Source organism: Delphinus delphis, chromosome 17 (assembly GCF_949987515.2).
Source record: "Delphinus delphis chromosome 17, mDelDel1.2, whole genome shotgun sequence".
NCBI lineage: Eukaryota > Metazoa > Chordata > Mammalia > Artiodactyla > Delphinidae > Delphinus > Delphinus delphis.
Genome location: NC_082699.1, coordinates 45934543 through 45947123, shown reverse-complemented (window position 1 = coordinate 45947123; position 12581 = coordinate 45934543). Strand labels below are relative to the sequence as shown.

Below are 12581 nucleotides of genomic sequence, written 5' to 3'. Positions count from 1 at the left end.
CATCCTTGTCTGGCCTCCCTTAAATAACACCACACAGGGAGAGTCCTACTCTGCTTGCTTACAGGTGTACCTGCATAGGAACTGTTAAAACAATGGAAATGGTGATCTCTGTCCTTATAGTGTAAATAACCTAGCAGGGCAGTTGGACCACATGTGCCTGTGGAGCAGACCAGTGTACTGTTTAAGAGTCCTTCTGATCACACAGTTCTGTCTTCTAATCTCAGTTTTTCTACTTGTCAGCTGTGTAGGCTTGCACAAGTGTCTAAAATTTCCTGGGGATCATTTCCTTCATTTATAACACCACAATAACAAAGGCCAAGGATGCCATGAAAATTCAACAAGTGACTGTATGGGCTGTTCTTGGCACATAGTAAATATGCATGACACGGGTGACCGCAATAATAATAACTAAAGCTAGGGAGGATTGTAAGTCCAAGCAAGGCAGTTTGGAGGTCTGAGGCTGAGAAGAGGTATACAGAGCAAGGCAATGATGGAGGTGGAGGAGGATGGAGGATAGCTTCCTAGAAAGGACCTCCTCCCTTCATAGGAGAACATGAGTAGTGTCCAATATCTGTGCTTGCTTAGCCACTGGTACCTAATCCCCTGATCAGTTGGTCTGCAGAGGCATTTTTGGCCTGGAAGCAGTCTGCTAGGGAGTGGAAAAAGTCTGAGTGGAACCCATGCACATTATCACTGTAGAGTGGAGGGATAAAGGTAGCTTCACACCTTTTCATAACTGTTTACTTCTGAGTCTCTTTCCTCCATTGGACTGTGTGGTCCTCAAACCCAGGTTCTGACAGTTCATCCCTGTTATCCCCAGGCCACTGTCTAGAGCACATGCTCAGTGCTTAATTATTGGTAGAGAGATTGAAAGGACAGGAGATGCTGGAGTTTTGCTGCACTACATCTTCTACCAACACAAGACTTAGTACAGGTATGAGAACATATTTTCCCTGCATGCAAGAACAAGATTCCGTCAAATGAAAGATGGAAATATTGTGGTTTGTGGTTCTTTCTCCAAAGCAACATTGTTTGTGGGGTCAGAGACCAAGAAAGATGTGACTTAGGAAAGTTGCTTAAAAATGCTGGTTGTGGTGCATGAAAGAAAAAGAAAAAACAAACAAACAAACAAAAACCTAAGCATATAAAACTGAAAGAGGGGCCGTAAAATCAAGCTTGATGCTAAAAGGGATGAGTTGGCAGATTGGAATGGGTCACTGCAAATTCCTGCAGCCGCCTAGCTTGTGATTTAACACTTCTCTGAGCTTTTGTTCCAGATATTTGAGGCTCAATTTATTCCCATTTTATCGTCCTTGTCAAAAGCAACTTTGTTTTTTTAAAGGCTGTATGTTTTCTTTCCATTCTTGTTTATACCTTACCATCCTGCTGTTTACAAGATTGGTCTCTCACACTCTGCCTGGGGTGTCTTCTATTTTTGTGTAGTTAAAATTGCCAGAGGATTCTTTCAGCAGCTCTATTTTGATGAATGGGGAAGCCATGCTGCCCTGTGGAATCCCAGCATGGCGTGGCAGCTCCCCCAATGAAAGAGGCACATAGCTGTTGTGAACATGTGACCAACTGTGAAACTTTGCACATTCAAGTACTTTAAACACTTGAAAGTGCCTGTTGTACATCTCATTACAGAGATATAATACCAGGTGTGACCTCTCATGTGGGTTGATGCCTCCCTGGAGGTTGTTTGGAGTAACATGAAATGTGATTTCTTTCCAAAGTGGAGCACCTGCCATTTTCTCCCTGGCTCTGGGCTGGAAGTGATATCCTAATGCCTCCTGTCCCTCTCCTCAGCTCCTGTATCCGGTCCTCACTTTGGTCTGAGCCTTCTCCCCCATCTGAATGGTCTCCTCTGTGCCCTGTGTTCGGATGGTGTTCCTTCTGATCACAAAATCTTGGTGGCACCTGTGGCAAATGGGAACTGGACGCTGCAAATTGCTCTTTTGCTTTTTTTTTTTAACTTTTTATTTTATAGAAAGTAAAAATAAAAGTTGATTAACAATGTTGTGTTAGTTTCAGGTGTACAACAAAGTGATTCAGTTATACATACACATGTATCTATTCTTTTTCAAATTCTTTTCCCAATTAGGTTGTTACAGAATATTGAGCAGAGTTTCCTGTGCCATACAGTAGGTCTTGTTGGTTATCCGTTTTAAATATAACAGTGTGTACATGCCAATCCCAAACTCCCTAAGCATCCCTCCCCGCCTTCCCCCCGTCCCCCAGCCGCCTCCACATAACCATAAGTAACCATAAGTTCGTTCTCTAAGGCCGTGAGACTGTTTCTGTTTTGTAAATAAGTTCATTTGTATCTTTTTTTTTTTTTTTTTTAGATTCCGTATATAAGCGATATCATACAATATTTCTCTTTCTCTGTCTGGCTTACTTCACTCAGTATGACAATCTCCAGGTCCATCCATGTTACTGCAAATGGCATTATTTCATTTTTTTTAATGGCCGAGTAATATTCCATTGTATATATGTACCACATCTTCAGAAAGATTGGGGGGTTTGAGCAGAAGTTGCATTGATGGATTACAATTGCTTTAATTACAATTACAATGAATCCTGGCACCAAGAGGATGACCCTTGGCAAAGGGGTGAAGCAGGCCAAGGTCGGCCTTGTCCTTCTGAGCCTCATCATGCCTCCATCCTTCCAGGGGTTGCTAACGCTCCCTCCACTCCCTTAACCCCCTGTTTACCTCAGGTCTTCCTTATCAGAGTAGATAGCACTCAATACTTCAGGATCCTTCCCTTATGTGCTAGTTTCCTTCTATCAGAATTTCTAGTCCCAGATATTATTCCTTTTGGGAACTCTCTGTGATATGAACATGAGTGGTACTGGGTCAAAGATACCTATGCTGGGGGTGCTCCTCCAGGGTGGGAAGGATACGATGAAAAGCACAACTCACCAGGCCTCAGATGACCTAGGTTTATAATTCCAGTTTTGCCACTCATTAGCTGGTGACGTTGGGCTGTGTTTCTTAACCTTTCTGAGTATGTCCTCATCCATATAATAGAATTGATGAGTCCATGCTAGCATGTCTTACATATGAGACTTTTACTTCCCAGGTTTATCATGAAGCTCAAATGAGATGAAGCACTGGAACGCTCTTTATGCATGAGAGAGGTTCTGTGCAAATGTTAGGGAGAGAGGCAAAAAGGTGCCTTACCTATGTCCACGGTGTTAGCTTTTTGATAGGTAATGAGTTGTAGCAGGAAGCTTCCACCTGGCTTTAATATTTTCTGTAATCCTCGTTTATTGAGCCTCCATTTCCTCATTCATACAAAAGAATGTATACAAAATCTCATTGGCTTGTCATGAGCAATGATGGTTAGAAAGTCCCTTACCCTAGTGTCACTTGGGACTTAGTGTGTATTTTATAAAATGTTAGTTTCCTTTTCACCTTAACATGTCCCTCAAGAAGTGACTCTAGGGCTTCCCTGGTGGCGCAGTGGTTGAGAGTCCGCCTGCCAATGCAGGGGACATGGGTTCGTGTCCCAGTCCGGGAAGATCCCACATGCCACGGAGCGGCTGGGCCCGTGAGCCGTGGCCACTGAGCCTGCGTGCCCGGAGCCTGTGCTCTGCAACGGGAGAGGCCACAACAGTGAGAGGCCCGCATACCGCAAAAAAAAAAAAAAAAAGAAGTGACTCTAGACATTCAGGTACAAGAGTTTCCACATGCTTCAAATCTGTCTGTGTATGAGGCAGGTCCGGTAACCGAAATGGTATCAAAGCAGCCCAGAGGAATGATCTAGTCCAAAGGTAACATTAAAAAGGTGTACATCATCCTCTGAAAGGCAGTGGGTGCTGATAACGCACCCATAGGGTGACATGGGGCTGGTTCTAAGGAATGGGGAGGGAGGTGACTAGGGCACTCGCTTTGTCACAAAATTAAAGAAGGCACCATAAAACTCCATAAAATAACATTTAATGCAATATTTTTTTAAAAAAATCAAAATGCAAAAATACCTATGACGAACAAAACGTCAATTCAAAACAATGTTGACTTTCTAAAGTATTGCATTAATATATTTACTTTGATTACTGAGTTTTTTGGTGCCCCCCATTAAAATTTGTGCCCAAAGAGAGTGAGCTCCTCCATTGGCCTTGCCCTGCCCCCACCCTGGGGTGGTGTCCACAGGGCTTGGGGGGAAAGTCCCAGGGAGAGCTTCCAGTACCCACTCCTGATTTCCGCTCATCCACTTGGGGTCCTGAATTTGGTTTAATTATAACCTTGTGAAAAAAGAAAAGACCATATCAAATGAAATTCTGGTATCCTTTCTAATCAAGTGACCACAATGAAAGATAAGAGTTTGGAAAGAAAATATGAAGCCAGTTGTTCACCAGAAGCTTGATTTAGGTTGGGGGTTGGCAAACAATGACTCGCACACTGACTGCCTGTTTTTGTAGGTAAAGTTTTATTGGCACGTAGGCCTGCTCGTTTGTTTTTGTGTCATCTAGGCTGCCTTGGTGACACAACAGCAGAACTGAGTAGTTGCAGCAGAGACTGTATGGTCTGCAAAGCTGAAAATGTTTATTATCTAGCCTGTAGCAGACCCCTGATTTAGATTATCAAAGGACTTAGTTTTCTTTTTTTAATAAATTATTTTATTTATTTATTTTTGGCTGTGTTGGGTCTTCATTGCTGCGTGCGGGCTTTTCTCTAGTTGTGGCGAGCAGGATCGACTCTTCATTGTGGTGTGAGGGCTTCTCATTGCGGTGGCTTCTCTTGTTGCAGAGCATGGGCTCTGGGTGCACGGGCTTCGGTAGTTGTGGCAGGTGGTCTCAGTAGTTGTGGCATACTTAACAGTGAAAAACTAAATCCTTTCCTCATGAGATCAGGAGCAGGCAAAGGATGCCCTCTTTCACAACTCCTATTCAACATAGAACTGGAAGTTCTACACAATGCAATAAAGTAAGAAGAGAAAATTAAAGGCAGATCAGAAAGGAAGAAAGAAAACTGTTCACCATTCATATTTTTCTTCTCTGGGAGGTGTCAGATCTGTTGCTCATTTTTCTATTGTGTTGTCTTTTTCTTACTGATTTGTAACATTTCTTTATATAATCTGAATACCGGTCTTTTGCTGATTTCACAGGTTGCAAACTTGTCTCAGATATTGGCATGTCTTCTTTCTTTATTGTACCTTGCGATAAACAGAAGAACTTAATAGTAGAGTAGGCAAATTTATCAATCTTTCCTTTTGTGATTAGCACTTTTGGACTTAGCCTTAAGAACTCTTCCCATTTGGAGGTCAGAAAGATGTTATCCTATATTTTCTTCTACAAGGTTTAACATTTTACTTTTTCAGCTAAGTCCTTAATCCCTCTGGAATTGATCTTTAGGTATGGCTCCTCCTTGACTTTTGGCTCAGTAAATTATTCCAACCTTTGTGAGAGCTCTGTTATCTTTCAGTTCCAACTTCCCTGCCATGCTGGTTCTGATGCTCTGTCTCTAAAAATTGTGTGGCCTTTTCTTTTCTTTTGGTATGCCTTATAATTTTTTTCTTGATAGCCAGACATGATGTACCTGGTAAAAGGAACTGCTGTAAATAGATCTTTAGGAATGTGGTAGCGAGTTTTCAGGGAAAAGAAGCGTTCTATGCATCCTACAATTAGGTCTCAGTCTTTTGGTGAGCCTGTGCCTTTGGACTGCCAAGTTCACAAGTATTTCTCAGTTTTTTTCTCCTCGCTTAGGTGGGACAGGATGGCTAGAGTGGGCTGCAGTTGAGCAGTTCCCTTCTCCCACAGTGGAAGCCTAGAGGAGTCTAGAGCTGAGTATTTCCCTTCCCCAGGTCAGTTAGGCTCTGAGGATATTCTAGCAGGTTAGGCTCTGGTTAACTAGTTTCCCCTGAGGGCAAGAACAGAGTGTTATGGCATATCAAAAAATGTTCATTTTCCCCTCCCCCTTCCAGAAGCCTGAGGGGATTTTTCTCTGGTATTTACTGTGGACATCTGGTAGAGCTCCGGGAAGTAAATCTCACAGTATTGTAAGGACCCCCCCACAGTGACTGTGTCCCCCTGGAGTGTTTAACTCTCAGAGTTGTCCCCAGGGAGACTCCAGCAGTTGATCAATTACAGTTCACATTTTCCTGTCCTGGCACTGCTTCCAGCAGCACTTTCTGTTGGCAAGTCTCTGCTCAGTTTCAGGCATAGGAACAGGAAGGGCAAAGAGCAAAAAGCAAATGCCAGAGCCTTTTAAAAGAGCTTTTCCAGGAGCTCTACCTAGCACCTCCAGCTTACATCTCCAAGGCCCAAACTGTTCCACCTGCCCATCCTTAGCTGTAGTTTAAACAGGGCAAATTGCTGCCCTGAGCAAAATCAAGGTTCAGTTAGGACAGAGGGTAGACTGGGTGTTGGATAGTTAACCAGCAGTGTCTGCCCCGCTCTCTAAGCTCCTGCCAGGATTGCCTATCCCCCTAGCAGGGTTGTTTGGATAACAAAATGGAAGATCACATGCAAGAGCATTTCATACATTATAAAATGTTTCATAAACAAAGTGGAAACATTCTGAACTATTTTCTCAGAGAGCAAACCTACTATTAATAGAAAGTCTTACTAAATGCAAAGACTTGGGTAATCAATATCTCTTAAACCTCAGCTCATTCTCTTTCAGACATCTTTGGATAGACCAAGATCCAGTGTTTTCATAGATACACATCCTCAAACACCAGTCTTCAGATTCAGATTATTGCCGAACATTGTTGTAGTGGACATTTGTTGATTTCCTCCAATACTCCTTTCCTCCTTTTCTCTTCCTCTTAGTAATCTGAATGCCTTTCCATGTGATTTTTCTTTGGAGTGTCCTTCCTTACCCTCTCCTCTAAGGATAAGGCTAGATTAAAGTCATTCAGCAAAGTATCGTGACATTCAGTGATGGGCAGTCAGAATGACTTCAGAGCTTGAGACTGGCAGCATGCTAACACTACACTCTTGGGAGATGGATGTGTGGTCTGAAACTGCTGAAGCTATATTTTTGCACCATGAGGAAAGGCAGCCACAAGATGAAGTCAATCTACAGAGAATGCCATGCTAAGAGAATTGCAGAGAGTCAAATGATATACATAGTGAACCCCTGTTTTCCAGAAACCAACCCTACATCCAGGTTTTTCTTCCCCAGCTCAATGAACCAAAATATTTCCATGTCTTGTTATTTATTTAAGTGAGTTTGAGTTGGGTTTTCTGTTATTTGTAGCCAAAAGATTCCTGAATGATAGTTTCCACATCTATTCCGGGAAAAAATTATATATATTATTTTAATGTTTATTATTTTAAATAATGTATATATTTTATATAATATATTACTTAGCGTATTATATGTCTATGTTTATATATACACACACATGTATATACATATTTATAAGTATTATATATATATATAAATATATATTCTGAAATTTATAGTCCTTCCAGGATTAAGGCCATAAGGCCTGAATATTACTAAGAAAGCTTGTAATACATTTCCTGCATGGCATCTGTCTAAAGGATTTTAAACTTTGACATGCCAGGACCTGAGTCTTGCTCTTTTAGGGACTGTATTTATCACCCCTGCGGTACAAGATTTACCCCTGAGTACTTTGAGGCAAAGACCAATTAGGCTGAGATATGTCAGTGTTCTCGTAGGTGTGTTTCCTGTTTCCTGTTTGCAAAGGCAACTACAGAAGAAATAAAAGTAACGGCCTTACATAAACCGCTTACTGAGCTGTCAAGTATTCAAGTAAGTTATTCATTAATTATGAGTGATTTCAGTCGCAGGGCCAGAGAACTGCGGGTGATAAAATCTGTCGTGATAACTGCAGAAGGCTCTGAGATCCGAGGCGCTGCGTGACTGCGTATTGTGAGTTACTTTTTTAACCTCTCAAATGCCTGGGTTTTAAATTGTGTAAATTATGATTCAGAATGCAAAGATGTTGCATCCTAGTTAAGTTGTTTTGTGTTTATATGTTTGTGGTATTCGTTAAATAGAAGATGGTAATTTATATCTGCCATGAAAACTTTGTTGTGAAGTATACATTTCCATTTTTAACTGTAGATGAATTTGTATGTTACCAAAAAGAAAACTATGCCGCCATTCTACTTTTGTAAAAATTCTTTTCTCTTCTGTGGTGCCTCTGATTAAATAGAAGGCTAAGGAAATTTACTTAAAAAAATGTAGGAGAAGTTATAAAGAAGTAAAAACCTGACTTGCCTCCTGGAAAAAAAGGCAATAACTATGTGCCCCTCCTTACTTTCCAAATCTACTCATTTGGTATGGAAAATTGAAGAGGATATTGTGCAGCAAGTAGATGGAATGTTTTCTAATTCAGAAAAGATTCTTTTGAAATTCTAATGAGGGCAGCAGCACCCACAGTAGTGAATTTACTGTTAAGATAGGAACATTATTACTTTCCTACTTTGTTGCTGTGGGTCTCAAAAGCCATCTCATTGAATGTTTAGGAAATTGGCTTTTCAGGAAGGGAAATCTGCTGATTTATGAATTTCTTGGAAATTTTTCAAAATATGCTAATGGCCCCAGATGAGAGCCAGCCAAGATTTGTAGGCAAGATGATATCGCTTAAGCCCTGGTAATACTTTTTGTGACTGTTTGTAAATAAGGCATGAATATTTACTTGGCCAAATAGTTTTATATGAGGAAAAAATGGCAAAAATATTAAAGTAAATGTGGGCCAGAACAAAGCTTTAGTTTGTATTTTGCTGATATTGCAGGGAAGGGAGATAAGTCAATATAAAATGCAACTTAAATGTACTTAGCTCTTTTTCATCCCATTTCCTTCATCCCCATTAAGTCTCTATGGTTTAATTATTAGGTGAGCAACATGGCTCATCTGGATGTAATGTGAAAGTGAAAGTGAAAAGCCTTTATTCCAAATTGGATAGGCCAGTTCTTTTAATGAGATCTATAGGAGAGTAATAAAATATTTGAAGTCAAGCTAACCAAAATCTTTTTTTTTTTTTCCTCATGACATTGATAACTAAGCCTCAACCCCAATGCATTTCTCCTGGAGCCCAAGAAAGAATTGTGCATTTAAGTTGGCAGTGATCAGGCAGCTTGAGATATTTTGAAGTACTTATGGATCTCAACCCTAAACATGATAGTAGCCATTGCATTAGTTCCTTGGATCTTTCTGATATTGAACTAAAGGGTAATAGAAAAATGTGCATTCTTGTCCCTAAAGACAGTAAAGCATGACTATGATCCAACATAAGAACCCTTCCCCTTGACGTGAAGGTGTAGAGAATCAGTATATCTGCTGTTGGCTGGTTGTTTCTGCCCCTCCTCAAGCATCCAAGTTTCTCTTCTGTGTCTGTGATCTCAGGGACAGGTGATTCCTCACTGCAGATTCCCTTCTTGAGTGAGTCCCAAATATACTGTACTTCATCTCTGCTTTATGCAGAGCAAGGGGAGGCTACAGGAGTTTGTGCTGCAAATTTGAGGCATCTGCCAGACCCAAAGGAGGACGATTTGAATAAGAAATTGACCAAAAAGCTCTTGAGGCAGTGAAGGAGCCACTTCCTGCTCAACTACTGTTGCCTCGAGAGAGGAATGGGCAAGGCAGAGATGAGGACGACCCCTTAAACAGAGGCTAAACTGTCTAACTGGGGCTTTCCAAAGGAATGGCCTAAGTTAGCAAACACTGCCCCAATTTCCTGGGCTTTCTGGAATTTTGCTCAAGAATTCCAGACACTCTTGTAAAAATTACCTAGTGACAGAGTTCCTGACAATAGATAGGAAAGATATATGTAAAGAAGCTATTTTAAAGTAAAGTATATGAATAGACTCTAGGTTTACAGTCATTTCTGATTTCCTGTTGTCTGGGTATCTCTCTTTAGCTCCCTTAGGCTAGAATTATTTTGTCTGGATCCCCAAGAAATCCATACTCTTCCCCAACGCTTCCTATGTGACTAGCTTCTCAGTTACATGATATTACATGGAATTATATTTTTTCTACGGTTTTCTGCACTAAAGACCTCTTTCCTTGTTCTCTTAAAAAAATGCTGTTTTAATCCTCTTAGCCTAGGAGCTTACTACTCTTTAATTTCAATGTCTCAGAAATCCTCCTCTATCAAAAAAACCTACTTTGTCAATAGCATACCTTTCGTTCAGGAGTAGTAATTGGGAGAGATTATCTCAGAGGCTGAGAACACAAGACACCAAATATCTAAAGGATAATTAAAGTATCCTTCCAGATGTTTTCAAGTAGAGACAAATACTGATCATTCAAATAATTGATTCCCTGACAACGATTTTTCACTCAGTCTCGTTCTCAACGCCAAAACAGCTAATAAATTCAATGGGAAAAAAACCCTGCTCTTTTATTAGTTTGTAGAAAAAAGAAGAGAAAGAGAGTAGTTGACTTCTCAGCAATTTTGCAACAAGTTCTTTTAGTGTCATGTAGACTTAGGAGAATGCAGTTTGTAGTAGATAACTGATGATTCCAATTAACCAAAAAGTATTGATTAAGCACCTACTAACTTGAGCCCTAGTGGAGAATGATATAGTATAACATGGACTCATATATTTAATAATCATGTTCCTAGAAACCTAATTCATTTACTCATTCAATAAATACTTATTGAGTGCTTGCAGTATGACAGGCACTGTGATAAATGATGGGGATTTTAATGGGGAACAAGGCAGGGATGGTTTCTGTCTACAGTTGAGTGTGGGGTGTAGGGAAGATGTTAATCAAATAATTCCACAAATAGATTTTACAAATGTGATCAATACTATGATGGGGGGAAAAAAAAACCAAAGAAAAATGGGAAACCAAGACTATAAAATACAGGCACTACCTACATCTAGTCTAAGTGGTGATCAGGGAAGACTTCCCTGAAGAAATCTGAAGAGGTTGGGAATGGGGAGGAGAATGTTCTGGGCAGAGGCCCTGAGGTAGAAGGGAGCTTGGAGCTTACTGGGAACTGAACCAAGGCCAGTGTCGCTGGAGAACGGGGTGGGGCAGGAAAAGCTAGAGAGGTGGCAGGGGCAGATCGTGAAAGACTTAGTAGAGAATGAATGAATGAACGAATGAACATGAGTAGTTAATAACATGGAGTTAGTCCTGTCGTCTCCTGTCATTATTGTGAAAATAAAAGGAGTTTGCAATTGTATAATGACTCTGCTGTTTGGGAGATACGGTATTCATTCATTCATTCAGCCATTCAGCCAGTAAACCCAAGACAAAAATCCCTGTTCACATGGATCTTAAATTCTAGTGGAACAAGCGGCAAATATATAGGTTTTATAGTAAATTTTTGTTTATGAATAAATGGTGTTAAGTGGTCTTTCGATGGAATTTTAAAAATAATTTCAAATGTATATCATATTGCATTTATGTATGGTTATTCCTCTGTTTGGTTAAATAGAGTTATATCCTTTAGCAGATCTAGGACCATGCTCAGCACAGGTGTTCTTCACAGTACTCAATTCACAGTCAAAGACTTTGGAGAAATTCCAAGAGAATAAGATAAGAGAGGGAAGCTAAGAGATTTGCATTTGTTCTTGTTTCTGAAGAGCTAGTGAGGCCGCTGCTCACCAGCACCTTACCAGCTCTTCCTGGAGTGGTGGGGGCAGGAGGAGGGGAGCGATGGAAAAAATGAAAATAACTGAGGCTAACACTGATGGAAAAGGATCTCAGAGGGAGAGTATTCCAGAGTCTTGCTATTTCTTTTTATAAAAAGAGCTTAAAACATCTTATTATATACTTAAAATACTTTATAGATTTTGCACATTTACCATCTCTATAAAAGGTTCACATTTTACAATCAATGTACACATTTAAGGAGAGATGTTTCTTTGTCACATTCCCCAAAGCTCTTATTTAATTGATGGCGCATCTTAAAATCATCAGTGACTTACAGTCAGAAAATAGTACTTATCTGGAACCTTGTTTGAGTTTTCAGTCATGCCTGTCTTTTCTGCTTGAAGATTTCCTGGTGACAGTGTTTTGTATCTGCATATAAATTATTACCATAGATGGAATTAATAAACCAGAGCACCTGTGAGGGTCACCTTCAGGTCTTGTTTGCAAAAATCAGAGAGTAGTTCATTGTATCAAAGGGAGGCATAATAATTATGTTTTAATCTTCAGGAACTTCCTTCTGATTTCTAGATTGCATAAATCAAAGTGATTATTTCTATATAATCCAAGAGGAATAATAGAAATGTTGCTAGTGTGATCCTTTAGTGCAGGATTTCTTAACTGCAGCACTGTTAACATTTTGGACCAGATAATTTTGTTGTGAAGGGCTGTCCTATGCAGTGTAGGATGTTTAGTGGCAACCTGGTACCAGTAGTATCCCCCCAGTTCTGACAGCCACCTCTAGACATTGCCAGATGTCTTCTGGAAGGGGCCAAATCATTCTCAGTTGAGAGCCATTTCTTTAGTCTATCATAATCACGGACTCACCGTGCTGCATTAGCTTTTGTGTTGTTGTTGTGTTGCAGACGTGTCCAACTCTAAACGCATAGCGTTCAGTTTAACAAGATGGTATCTTTCTAATTCTATAGTTCTTACATCACAATTAAAAATAATGTTATGAAACCAGAATTAGATTTTTATTCAGCCAA

At 40.2% G+C, this 12581-nt stretch overlaps 1 protein-coding gene across 2 annotated transcripts in view; it reads left to right on the top strand.

Annotated features, from left to right (window-relative positions):
- The window catches only part of NCALD (neurocalcin delta), a 429195-nt gene that overhangs the window by 251485 nt on the left and 165129 nt on the right, over window positions 1-12581 (top strand). The window contains exon 4 of one of the 2 annotated variants that reach the window (XM_059995004.1): window positions 7763-7850. The exons of the other annotated variant lie outside the window; for it this stretch is intronic. The gene's annotated coding sequence lies outside the window, so the exon portion shown is untranslated. The remainder of the gene's footprint in view (window positions 1-7762; window positions 7851-12581) is intronic. 2 annotated transcript variants of the gene reach the window in all.